The sequence below is a fragment of the Lissotriton helveticus genome, chromosome 5_1, assembly GCF_964261635.1.
Source record: "Lissotriton helveticus chromosome 5_1, aLisHel1.1, whole genome shotgun sequence".
In the NCBI taxonomy this organism is placed as follows: domain Eukaryota; kingdom Metazoa; phylum Chordata; class Amphibia; order Caudata; family Salamandridae; genus Lissotriton; species Lissotriton helveticus.
The window spans coordinates 1,254,381,581-1,254,394,040 of NC_136065.1; positions in this window are offsets into that span (position 1 = coordinate 1,254,381,581).

Genomic DNA, 12,460 nt, shown 5'->3' on the forward strand with positions numbered 1-12,460 from the left:
CCTAGAAAGTTTTGCCGGGGTCCAATAAGCCCTGTACATTGTAAATAAATGATTTCTTCTTAAGTTTGAAGGTTTAATAATTTTTTGAGACATGGAGAAGGAGTCTACCCAATGTTCCACTAAATTATCTGAAATCTGAACCGTGGAAAGGTCCCATAATTTATTAATATCTGTTTCCAAATTATCCTTACTTTCCAGGAAGATTTTATACCATTGAGCAGTCTCTCCTTTCCTACCTGTCTTGCCACTTATTAAAACTAATAAGGGGTTCTCATCTTCTATATTCCAAGTTTGGCTTCCCCACCAGGCCGACAATTGGTAGAATTTAAATCTCGTAAGAGTGTCCCCGGTTAACCCAGACAAAACTTCCCAGCTCAATACTTTCGAGGCATCACATAGGTCCCCCCATTTTGAGAGACCGGCTCTCTTCAAAGGAAGAGCTAATTGATCCATCAAGCAGTCAGGAGTACCGGGAGAGTCCCAAATTGGAGCTTGTGAATGATAGTAGTGAATACCTAACATCTTTCGGATCTGTAGCCAGTTATCTAAGGCTGCCTTCAGAAGCTTCAATCGAATCTTTTAAAAAAAAATTTGGTCTCCAAATTTAAACAAAAAGAAGTCTGCACTATGTGGGAGGTCTAGTAACATAGCCTGAAAAAGTATACCATGGGAAGTAAAATCCTGCTTATTGGCTAAGAGTCTAAAGTTTTTGAATTGAAAGGCATAGCAATAAAGAAGTAAATCTGGGAGTGCCAAGCCACCAAGTTTTAATCCTCTCCTCAACTTCTTCCAGGCTATCCTGGGGGATTTTGTTGCCCAGATAAAGGAACCTATCCTACCTTGCAAATTAAGAATATCTTTTTTATTAAATACTAAGGGTATGGAGTTAAAGAGAAATGTTACCTTTGGCAAAATTATCATTTTAATTAAATTCACTCTGCCATAGATGTTTAAAGGCAGGGTGTTCCATCTAAGCAGGAGTTTTTTAACCTCTTTTATTACTACTTCCCAGCTGGTCTTGGGAATATCTTCCAGTTTTTGAGTGAGTTGAATACCCAAATATCTAATCCTGGATTTAGCCTCTGGAATAGGGACAGGATTATTCCAGCACATAATGTCAGTTTTGTCCCTATTGATACCATACCCAGATACTATACCAAAATCGTCAGCTAATTTGAATAATCTTGGTATTGCTTCTAACGGGTTTGATGTATAAAGAAGAAGATCGTCTGCGTATAGGGCTGTCTTGAGTATTAAATCTCCTATTTTAAACGGTTTCATTACTGGGTCCTGTCTTAAGGAACAAACAAAAGGCTCAATGTATATATCAAATAATAATGGAGACAAGGGGCAACCTTGCCTTGTCCCCCTACAAATATTCAACCAATCAGACAGGCCGCCATTTACCAAGATCTTAGCTCTCGGGCCCCTATATAAGGTTTCGACTCCTTTAACAAAGATCTCTGGGAAGCCAAATTTCACCATCGCTTTCCATAAAAAAGGCCAATTCACTTGGTCGAACGCTTTAGCTGCATCTATTGCAACAATAGCGAGCGGCTTCTTCTTCTCTATTGCAAAATCTATAGCACCCATTACTTGAAATGTGAGTTCATTTAATTGCCGACCAGGAATAAATCCCCTCTGATCAGAATGAATGATAGATGTTATAACTTTAGCGAGTCTAGTTGCCAAGATACCAGAATATATTTTTAAGTCAGAATTTAAAAGTGAGATAGGACGGTACAACTCTATTCTTCCAGGATCTTTATTTGGTTTCACTATTAAAGAAATTGTGGCTTCTAACCAAGAAGACGGTATTCGTTCTCCATGGATGAATATTTTGTTAAATAGTTTCCGTAAAGGGTCTAAGATTTCTTCAACACTGTCCTTGAAAACCTCTATCGGTAGTCCGTCTGGTCCGGAAGCCTTATTTCTTGCCATCTTCTTCAGTTGGGACCTGATCTCTCCCTCTGATATTTATTTTGTCAACAGAGCTGTATCTATATCACTCAACTGTGGCAGGTCTCTTAAAATCCGCAAAGTGTCCAGTTCTACTGTGGGTCGATTAATTTTTTCTGAGTAAAGTTCTTCATAGAAAGATCTGGCTTCCCTTTTAATCTCTACATCTTCTGTTAATAATACACCGGTCCCACGTTGTACCAGGGATTTAATATTGTTTCTGCTTCTCTCCGCCCTAGCCTTCCATGCTAATAAAGACCCGCATTTCTCTCCGTATTCAAAGTTGCGTAATTTACTTACTTCCCATTTGTCTTTAAGTATTTTTTCAGTTCTTGCTTTGAAGTTTATTTGTAGGTCTAATAATTCCTTTTCCAATCTTGGTACATTGGTTTTATCATCCAAAATAGCGGAATGAAGTTGCTGTTCTTTTATTTTAATCAGGCTAAGTTCTTTAATATCCTTTTCTTTATTAGACTTCCTGTTTAAAGTCATTTGGGAGCTATATATACCTCTTATATAGGATTTAAATGCGTCCCATATAATGTAATCTGGGGCGGTATTATTATTAAACTGGAAGAATTCTATTGACTTTTCCTTAATTTCATTCTTAAACTCTTCATTTACTAGAATGGTCCTATCTAATGTCCACCTATATTCCTGAATATTATTTTGGAAATTAATGTTTAGTTCAACCACTGAGTGGTCTGACAGACCTGTCGGGATATGGGAAATAGATAAAGTGCTTGCTAAAAAAGATTGATCTAATAGAAATAAATCTATTCTTGAGAACTGGTGGTACTTTTTACTGTAGAAAGAATATTCTCTTTGGGTGCCATGTTTAACTCTCCACACGTCTCGCAAAACATAATCTTTCATAATGTTTTTTAAGACTGAGAGGGATTTTTTGGGACAATTATATTTAGCTTTCGAAGTGCGATCTACTTCGGGATCTAGTAGCAAATTAAAGTCACCTCCTAATATGATAGGAATTGTATGTTGTAACATATATTTTTCTAACTTTTGTAAGAAACAGGCATTGTCTTCATTCGGGCCATATTAAACCCCGCATAACAACTTGACAGTGCCTATTGAAACTACAGCAGCCAACCATCTACCTGACTGATCTGTAGTCCAATCATGAACTCTAATCCCCTTATTAGCGCTAATTATTATTGCTACTCCTCTCGTGGCACCCGTTTGCTTTGAGCACAAGATATCCTGAACCCATTTATATCTTGTAAATATTTTCCTACAATCCTCTGCCTCTAGATGAGTTTCCTGTAAAAAGAGTATAGAAGCTCCAGTATTTTCCAAGAAGTGACAGATATTTTGTTGCTTCATGCTGCTCCGTAAACCATTTAAATTCCAGGAGAGGATTTTATTACCTCTAGGCTGAATCATCGTATAGCATTCCTACCCTACCATATATGGCCAACAGAGAATATAGTAACACATAGTAGCAGTTGAATTTAGGATAGTAAAGATTTATGGCAAATGAGGACTTTTTTTCTGTTTTTTCCCCTCACCCCTGTGAACCCTCCCCTCCCTCCCCCGAGGAACCCTACCCTCCTAATTGGCGAAATTACGCCCTAGGAGGCCCTGAACCACTGACGCCCCGTCTGTATATAAAGAGTATTGGTCTCTTTTTCCTTTTTTTTCCCCATCTCCCACACCATCACCCAACACCCTTTCTTCTTTTTTTTTTTTCCCCTTAAACATTCTTAACTAGAATTAGTTTAAGTAATGATAGTGATAGTGATAATGATAGCAATAAAGTTATTCTTTCTGCTCTTTCATCCTAGCTAGTACTGCATCAGCTTCCTCAGGAAAATGGCATGTAAACATTTTATTGTTCCACATTATTTTAAGGAGAGCTGGGAATTTCATTTGCACATGTGCCCCCATCGAGCGTAGTTCTGGCATTCTGGAACCCAGCTCCCATTGCCTTTGGGCAGTTCTTCCACCAATATCTGACCTTATTTGGTAGGGGTTAGCTCGAAAGTGTAAAGAAGTGCGTGACAAGCATCTAGTGAGAATCAGTTCTTTCACGCTATAGGTTTGAAAGTACACCAGAATCTTCCTGGGCGCCTTACGTTCGGGGTGCAACTTAAACGGATCTCTATGGACTCGCTGGATCTCTGCTTCCAGATTAATATCGGGCCGATCCTTCAAGATATCCTCTCGGAGCAGTCTACATACAAAACCCTTTATATCTTCTACTTCAACCCCTTCAGGGATTTTGAGAATCCTCAAGTTGTTGCGTCTGCTTTGGGTTTCCAACCTTTCCAGGTCCATTGTTAAAGTGCAATTCTGGGTTTTTAAGGCTTCTATATCTTTAGAGTTACCTTTAGAGGTCTCAGAAAGGGTTGTCACTTTGTCTTCAAGGACACTGGTTCTAGCACTAATTCCTTCAATTTTGGCCTCCAGAAAATCGAATCTATCATGTAACCCCCTCTGATTTCTTTCGGAGATCTCAAATTTACCCAGTAAATCTTCTCTCAGCGTGTGCAATAGGGAGCCCAATCTATCATCTTCTGCTCCATGCCTTCCAGCTGCCTCATCTGGGTGTGCAGCTAAACCATATTCTCCCAAACCAGCGTTAGATGTAGGTGTAGGTGGAGCGCTAGTTGAAGGAAATTCTACTATGTCTGTAGCTGCGGAATCCCTTGGGGGAGAGTGGACAATTTGTATTGTTTGCTCAATGTTCAGGAAGATATATATATCTGTCTCAGGGTTTTGAGTGGGAAGTTGCTGTAAAGTTGCTCCTGATATTCCCCCAGAAAGAGTTAAATCTAAAACAGCATACTTATTGCTCAAAGGAAAGGTAGATAAGAGAGGGGGATCAGATGTTATATTGGACTCAATGATCTTAATAGTCTTAGTAGTCTTATCTATTGTAAGCTTCTCAGCCCCCTGTACACCTATATCCACTTCTCCGATTTCTGTACTATTTTCCATGTTGCTTTCCTTAGAGCTCAAAGCATGCTCCATGATTTTGAGGAAACTTTTTAGCGAGGGGGTCCCTCTGGGTACTTGTGTTTGCCTTAGCCCTTTAGACTTCCCTCTTTTTGCTCCCCCTTTCCTATTTTGCTTATGGGGAGAAATAGGTACCGGCCCAGCACTTTCTCTATCAGCAAAATCAGTAGAATTGAGAACTCCCTTCTTCTTAAGCTCTTGCTTAGAACGCAGCTGATAACGGTTTTTTACTTCTCCTCTCTTTTCTTTAGCGGTAGCAACCTCCTTAGGGGCTAATTCCGAGGAGTAACTAGGTGAGGAGACCCCCCCGTCGCTTCTCCCCTCTTGGTAGCTCGTATTGAGAAAAGATTGTCACCTTGAAAGTCAGTTTGAGGGTCAGTTATGCTTTTGTCTGCCTCCATACAGTCACTCAATACACTGTTATTATAGTTAGCTGTAAAGGGGTCCTGACACACTAAAGTGCTTGCACGATACCAAAATGCTGATCTTGAGCGTCTCCATGTGCTACAGCAGCTTACCCGAGGTCTAGGGACTTCTACACCCTTCCCTGCTCGTATGCCGCTACTGCTTTCACCCCACTTCTGCTTCTGTAACTCGCCACTCTCCTTACGTGAAATCCGGTACAGCTGCCCGGTATCCTGCTCCGCTGCGTACCTTCGCACTGACTCTCGCATCCCGCTCAGGTCTCCGCCCAAGTCTCCGCGCGGGTCTTAGTGCCTCCGTATTTCTCCACGCTCGAATCTCGGAGAAAGGAGAGGAAACGAGGGAATACTCAATAGGAATCACACAAGGTGTCATCAAATGGGTAACAACCTTCTCACCGTCTGTTTAGGAATAACAATCCCCGTTTTTTTGGCATAGAGACCGGCATAACAGTCATCTCGGGGGCATTGGGCTCAGAGCCTCGCAGCAGCTGCTAGCCTGCCGCCGCCATGTTCCTCCCATCTGTATCTTCTCAGCCGCAACTTCCTAGCACTTAATTTTTTTAAGAAGTTGGAGAAAAGATGAGCTGAGAGGATGGAGAAGGAAAATAGAAGAAATTCAGAGGAGCAAGGAAAACAATGTTTAGACAAGAGGTGGGGAAGGACGAACAAGCGGTAGGACTGAGGATTAAAGAAGGAGGGAGCAATCTAAAGGAGGGATAAGGAAACATTGGAATTGTTACGGTTATGGTTAGGAAAAGGGGAGTGGGAGTAAAAGTAAGGATTAGGGAGCAAAAAGGCCACAAGGTTGAAAATGGCTTATTTATAATTCATTGAGGGATGGAACTCTTCCAAGCTCTGCATTCCTTGCGTATGGGGATAGTATGGCGCAACATATAGTTGCCTTTGGTTCCCAGTCTGGCCGAAATACCCATCAGCAAGTGTAGTTCAGGACTGGCTGCACAGAGTGCACAAGCATAGTTTCACGTTTTGTACTGTGGATCAGGGGCGTAACACAGGCCCCTGCAGCCCCTGCTTCACACCTGGGCGTGTGGGTGATCTGATGTCTGGGGCTGCTTGTGCTCCACATATTGTTGTTCCTAAGAATGCTGGCAGGCAGTCGTTTCCACTGCATGCTGTGAATGTCATGGGTGTGTAAACATAAAACTTGTTCTTCTAAATTAATTACATTCAGGGTGCTTGGAGGGCTCGTTTTTCTAATGGCTTTAATCCAAACCTGCATTGCACACCTTTACAGCACTGGTGCCTTTCATTGATCTGTGCAGGAAATCGAGATTTGCAATAAATGTGTGACTGCAGGATGTTTAATTATATGTATGACAGGCACATGCCAAATTTGCTTGCCTGCACCTTTTCCATATTTTATTACCTCATGTGGAGTATTAAAAATGCTGTGCTGTTACATTCTTTAGGTGAGAACAGCTGATGGCATATAGGGGCTGGACCATACTGTGTCAATATTTATCACTAGCAGTGCAGGTTTTTATTTTTTCCATCAGCTTTTCTTTTTTGGGGTGAAGTGGGACTGGTTTATTGATATGATGAGGGCTGTTAAATGCATTGATGATTTCATTTGTCCTGGATGCCTGGTGCTATTTAAGTAAAGTTTGTTCTTTTAAGGCAATGGGGAAGCATCTCAATACGTTGTACATAGAACCCATACTACTGATGAATAAACCTTATTGCTTTTTCACAAAATACTTCAGCAAAACAAGTTTTAAAATACATTATTTCGTTTTCATTCTTACTACATTTTCTCTGCAAGAGAATCCCTCAGAACACGCCTCCCTTACATCAGTTCAGTGGGCTCGCTTTGCTCCCTCGCTAGGTCCAGGGCCGAACTGGCCGTACCGGGCATTGGGTGTTTCCCCAGGTGGCTGGAAGGATGGGTCCGGTTTTGCAGCGGTAGGGGCTGGTTTTGTTATGCAGAACGGCCGTATATATGCCCCCAGTAAAAAACAAGCATTTGCAATGCAATAGGTCTCGCATTAGGAAAGTTTGAGCTATTGGTATTGTAAATGGCAAAGTTTTTATTTATGTGTTGTTTTTGAAAATAGCGAAATTAATAGCTTTGTCATTTACGATGCCAATAGTTATAACTTTCGCAAATGTGATACCTATAGCATTTGTAATGCAATATGTTTTGTATTTACATGACTTAGATGTATTGCTATTACAAATGCTATGACTGCGGAATGTAACAAAACATTATTTTACTGACAATTCCATGCACCAGGCAAAGCTGCAAGACTGCGACAGTGTCCTCCTGTCTGTAAATTTGTGGTGTGAGAGGCTTCACAACAGTGCAGTTGAAGGAAACCCCCATCGGAACGTTTGCCTACGTGGGGGCGCGCGCACTGCGAGTGAGCACGTCGGTGTAACAGGTCAGCACAGTAATGGGGAAAAAACACACAAGCCGAAGTGCTGATTTCCACAAACAGAACAGCAATGAAATCCCATACAGTGCACGCGCGTTGTATTTCGACGGGGAATCACTTGTGTATTCCAGGCGCTTAGTGACGTAAAATTGATCACAGCCTGCACCTCCAGATGGAAGTGTCCGCCCGGGAGCCCGGCAGGGTCCAGGCCGCCAGTACCAGCAGGAGAATCGTCCACATCCCCGCCGGGTGCATCCTACCCAGCGGCCTCTCGCAGCTCAAACCAAGAGAGCGGGCAGGGTCACACTCCCGAGTATAGCCCGAAAAGGCGCTTTATCCTTCGGCTCGAGCTCTTCACACTCTGCGCGCTCCCTCCCCTGCTTCAGGCTCGGGCTGCGCCGCCTCAACTAGGTGTGGTGCAGCCGCGCGCCCGCTTTCACCGGCAGTCACCTGGCGCTCCCCGCCTCCTTCCTTGCAAGTGCTGAAGAAACACCTTTCTTGCACCTTTGAGGAGGCGGAGCCATTCTCACTGCCTTCCTCTGCTCTAGTGCAATCTTTCACCCGTGCGGTGTCGAAAATGGGGTGAGGGTGTGCGCATGCACCCCCACCCCTTTTAACAGCTTCGTGACATTGATATTTACAGGAAACGTGTTTTACAGGATTGGTCACTTCTAGGGAAACCACAGTTGCGAGTTCCTAGCTTTCCCCCACATTTTCAGATCACTTGTTTTACAGAAGGCCAAGACTTTTTACAGGAAGTATAAATACCTGCTGCATGGGCTTTGCATCTAGACTAAAAAACATATATTTCCTACAGTGCACCCCCTCTTTAGAAGATACGCAATGGTACACGTACGTATTTTATTTTTACAGCTCAACACGTAAATTACTGTGAAAGTTGCGATTTTTCATTATAAAAGAAGGGTTGCTATGTGTTTGTCTCCCGTTTTTTCCCGTCTTCTTTTCTGTAAAAGTTGAAGGTTTGTAAACGAAGCACCAGAAAAACAAAACCCACCAACCACAGGGGCAAACCAAATATTACCGAGCATACTACTAGAATAAGTGATGCCACATAAAAAAAACCCAATAAAACACAACTCGGGAATGTAAAAAGTGTTGGATTATATTTCTATATGCCCGAGCCACAAAACACAAGCTCTTTTGATTTCCGGGCATGCATTACAAGTTTGGAAGTCAATGCGCCAAAGCACATTTAGAACCAGCCCTGCGCTACCATCAGCTTTTTGCCGGCCGTGGAGGAGTGGGAGGGCGGGGGCTGCCTGCGCATGCGCGCCACGCCTCAGTTTCGTTTTCAGGTCGGAGCGCGATCCCGGAGAAGAGAAGTGCCGCATGAAGTCCCGGGTCCCAGGAGGGGGCCCGGGTGAAGACCAGCGTGGAGATTGCGGGCCCCCATGCCTATGGGGAGAGCTCTGCTTTTTGGGAGAGTGCCAGAGGACCTCGAGTGCTCTGCGGGGCTCCCTGAACAGATGGTGCGACGACTCCGTCTCCGGTGAGTTAAAGGGAGGGGAGGGAGGGAGGGGCTGTGTGCCGTGTGCCTGTATGTGTGCTGTGTGCCGTGTGCCTGTATGTGTGTGCCTGCTTGTGCATGCGCTCGCCTGTGTGTGTGTGTGTGTGCATGCATGCAAAGGGGTGGGGGCTGCCTGTGTCTGTGTGTGAGCAAGGGCTGTGAGTTACTCTGCGCATGCGCAGCTCAGACGCGCGCTCACACGGTGAAAACTGGAAAGGGAAAGCGCGTGTCAGATTGGTGTCCACAAAACTAAATACGGGCAGCATTAGGTCTGAAGCAGACACCTCAATGCTCACGCATTGAGAGTACGTCTGCTCGACCTAAAAAACGCAGCAAGCAAGCCTTCCCAGCCTCTGGGGGCCAGGCAGTGCTTCACCAGGGGCTGGCTAGATACAATTGCCAGGGCTGCTTTAAGTTCTCAGTCAGGCCCTGAAAAGTCACCAGCCGCCACTGCTCAAAAGTGTAATTTAGCTTTGTGAATAAGGCCCTGTGTGTCCATGTCAGTATTTATTTTTAATTACAATTTTATTTTATTTTTTAAACGTGTCTGCCAGACTAATATCCGTGCGGCAATGGACAGAGCAGGTATAAAGGCATGAGGTTTCCATAATTAGCTGATTCGGTCCCCGTTTTTATACCGTAATGATAACGCTATTGTTCAAACTTGTGTTCTGTATTTGGCTGATTGTAGTGCTATACCAGTCAGACATCCAATGCAGTACAAACAAATCTATTAAATATAGCGGCAACATACTAATTATATTTTCTTTTTTTCACAGACTAAAACAGGAGAAAGATAGACGCAACAGTTAAAAATAACTACCGTAAACCGAAACCCCCAGCTGCAATACATCGCCAACCTGATGGAAAGCACAACATTTTGCTGTTTAAACTGGGAACAGCTGTTCATTTATTAAAAGTAATGTTACCTCGCCCTCCAGTGTTCATGTATGAAAGTGCCTAAAGGGCTTATGGTGTATGCTTTGTGGCAGATGGTCGGATTTAGTTCCATTGTTTTTAGGTCGAAGGCCTAAAAGGCTGCGCTTGCGCAGTCTTAGGCCCTCTTAGTAGCGCAGAAGGTCCCGCCTCCCTGCCCTGTCTCTCCTTCATTGGCTGGCTTCCTAAACGGAGGCCAGCCATTGGAGGAGAGAACCGTCACTCTGATGTAGCCCCGTCCTTTTCGGATTTGGGGGCGTAAGTTTTGCTGTTCTTTAGACAGTGACGTCGTCCGTCACTCAGCACAGCAAAACCACGCCCCCAATTCCGAAAAATTTCAAAAGCTTGTGGCCGCCATTTTAAGTCTCCTTAAGATGAGGTAGGCTGCTGTCCTCATTTCCCGCTGTCTTTTTCCCGCCCCCCTCCCGCTGTCCGTCTCTGTTTCCGCCCTCCTCCCGCTGATTAGGTCGGCCGTTGTATTCTTCCCCGCCGTGTCTTTTTCCCGCCCCCTCCCGCTGTCCGTGTTTGTTCCCGCCCTCCTCCCGCGACTCAAGCTGCCCACGTCACCGCGGCGACGGCCCGCTGCTGAGCCGAGATTGCAACCCGGGCGTTTTGCTGAGGGGCCTTTCTTTGCAGCCAGGATGGGCGCACAGCTGAGGTGAAGTAAAGTAGGCACCACGTGGGTGCTAGTGGGTAAGTAGCGTGCTCTAAAGATGCACGCTTTTAATATGAGCGCATGGTAGAGGAAAAGAAACGAGCCTTAGACTGAAACCTTCATGGCCGAGGCTCGCCTCATCTGTCTCTGATCACGGGCTTGTGGCATCTCTCTTTATGTATGATGTGTGTGTGCCGCTAGCCGTGTCTCCTTTCCCGCCCCCCCCGTTGTCCGTGTCTCCTTTCCGGCCACCCCCCCCGCTGTCCGTGTCTCCTTTCCCGCCCCCCGTTGTCTGTGTCTCCTTTCCGGCCACACCCCCGCTGTCCGTGTCTCCTTTCCCGCCCCCCCCGTTGTCCGTGTCTCCTTTCCGGCCCCCCCGCTGTCCGTGTCTCCTTTCTCGCCCCCCCCGTTGTCCGTGTCTCCTTTCTGCCCCCCCCGCTGTCCGTGTCTCCTTTCCCGCTCCCCCCGCTGCCAGTGTCTCCTTTCCCGCTACCCCCCCGCTGTCAGTGTCTCCTTTCCCGCCCCCGCTGTCCGTGTCTCCTTGTCAGCCTTGTAAAAGGATTCTCATATTCAGCCACATTGTCAGTAAATGTTTGCACTTATCTGGCTTTCAAAGATGTGAATCTACAAGCTTTCCATGCTTTTTCAAGCATCTAAGATAACCTCGTGAAATAAACGTCAACCGCAGTGAAGTGCCAATTTAATCTTTTCTTTCTTCCGAGGTCAGAATATGTACCATTGACAGGGGTACTATTAACATTGAGTTGTAATTGAATGAGGATGCATACATTTTTAATGGCAATATTATTACATTGTCTGCCATTTAATCCCATCACGCATGCTACCCAGGATCACGTTTATACCAGCAGTGAATGCCACTGAATTTGATTCCATCTGGTCAAAAACACAGTCACCTGTTCTCCTTTTGTAGCTGTGTGCTGGTGGGTTGACCTCTTTATACTTAACCCGCGGCACTCGCCTCGTCCTGAAGCCTGCCAGCCCCTCGCTGCAGGGTTCGAGCCCTTCCTGAGCCCGCTGGTCTCCTCATCCTGCCGCACTGTGTCTGGTAGATTGTGCTCTATAACCCTTATTCTGTGCCCGCTTTCACCATATATAGCCTGTTTTTAGTAGTATTTTTGTAGTTTTCTGTTTTGTAGTAGTCTGTGCCCGTTTTTCACTTTATTTAGCCTGCTTAGTAGTACTTTGTAGTTAAGGGCAGCCTTGCCCTCTGCTGTTGTCTGTTCTTTTACGCCCCTGCTATCGCCGCCCGGTGACCCTACCCCGCTCCCAGCTGCTCGTCCCTCCCCCTACAAGTGCCGGCCGCTGCAGGGAGCGCCAGGGAGTCCTCGGACCTCGGTCCCAGGATCTCAGTCCCCTAGGCTGGTCCGCGGCACTCGCCTTGTCCTGAAGCCTGCCAGCCCCTCGCTGCAGGGTTCCAGTCCCCCCTGAGCCAGGTGCCCATGCTTTTTCCCCATGTGTGTATGTTGCCTTCGGAATAGAGATGATATAACTAAATGGATTGACCATATGTATGTATAGCAATATGTACAGCTGGAAAACTGCTTCATAAATTGAAATCTCAATT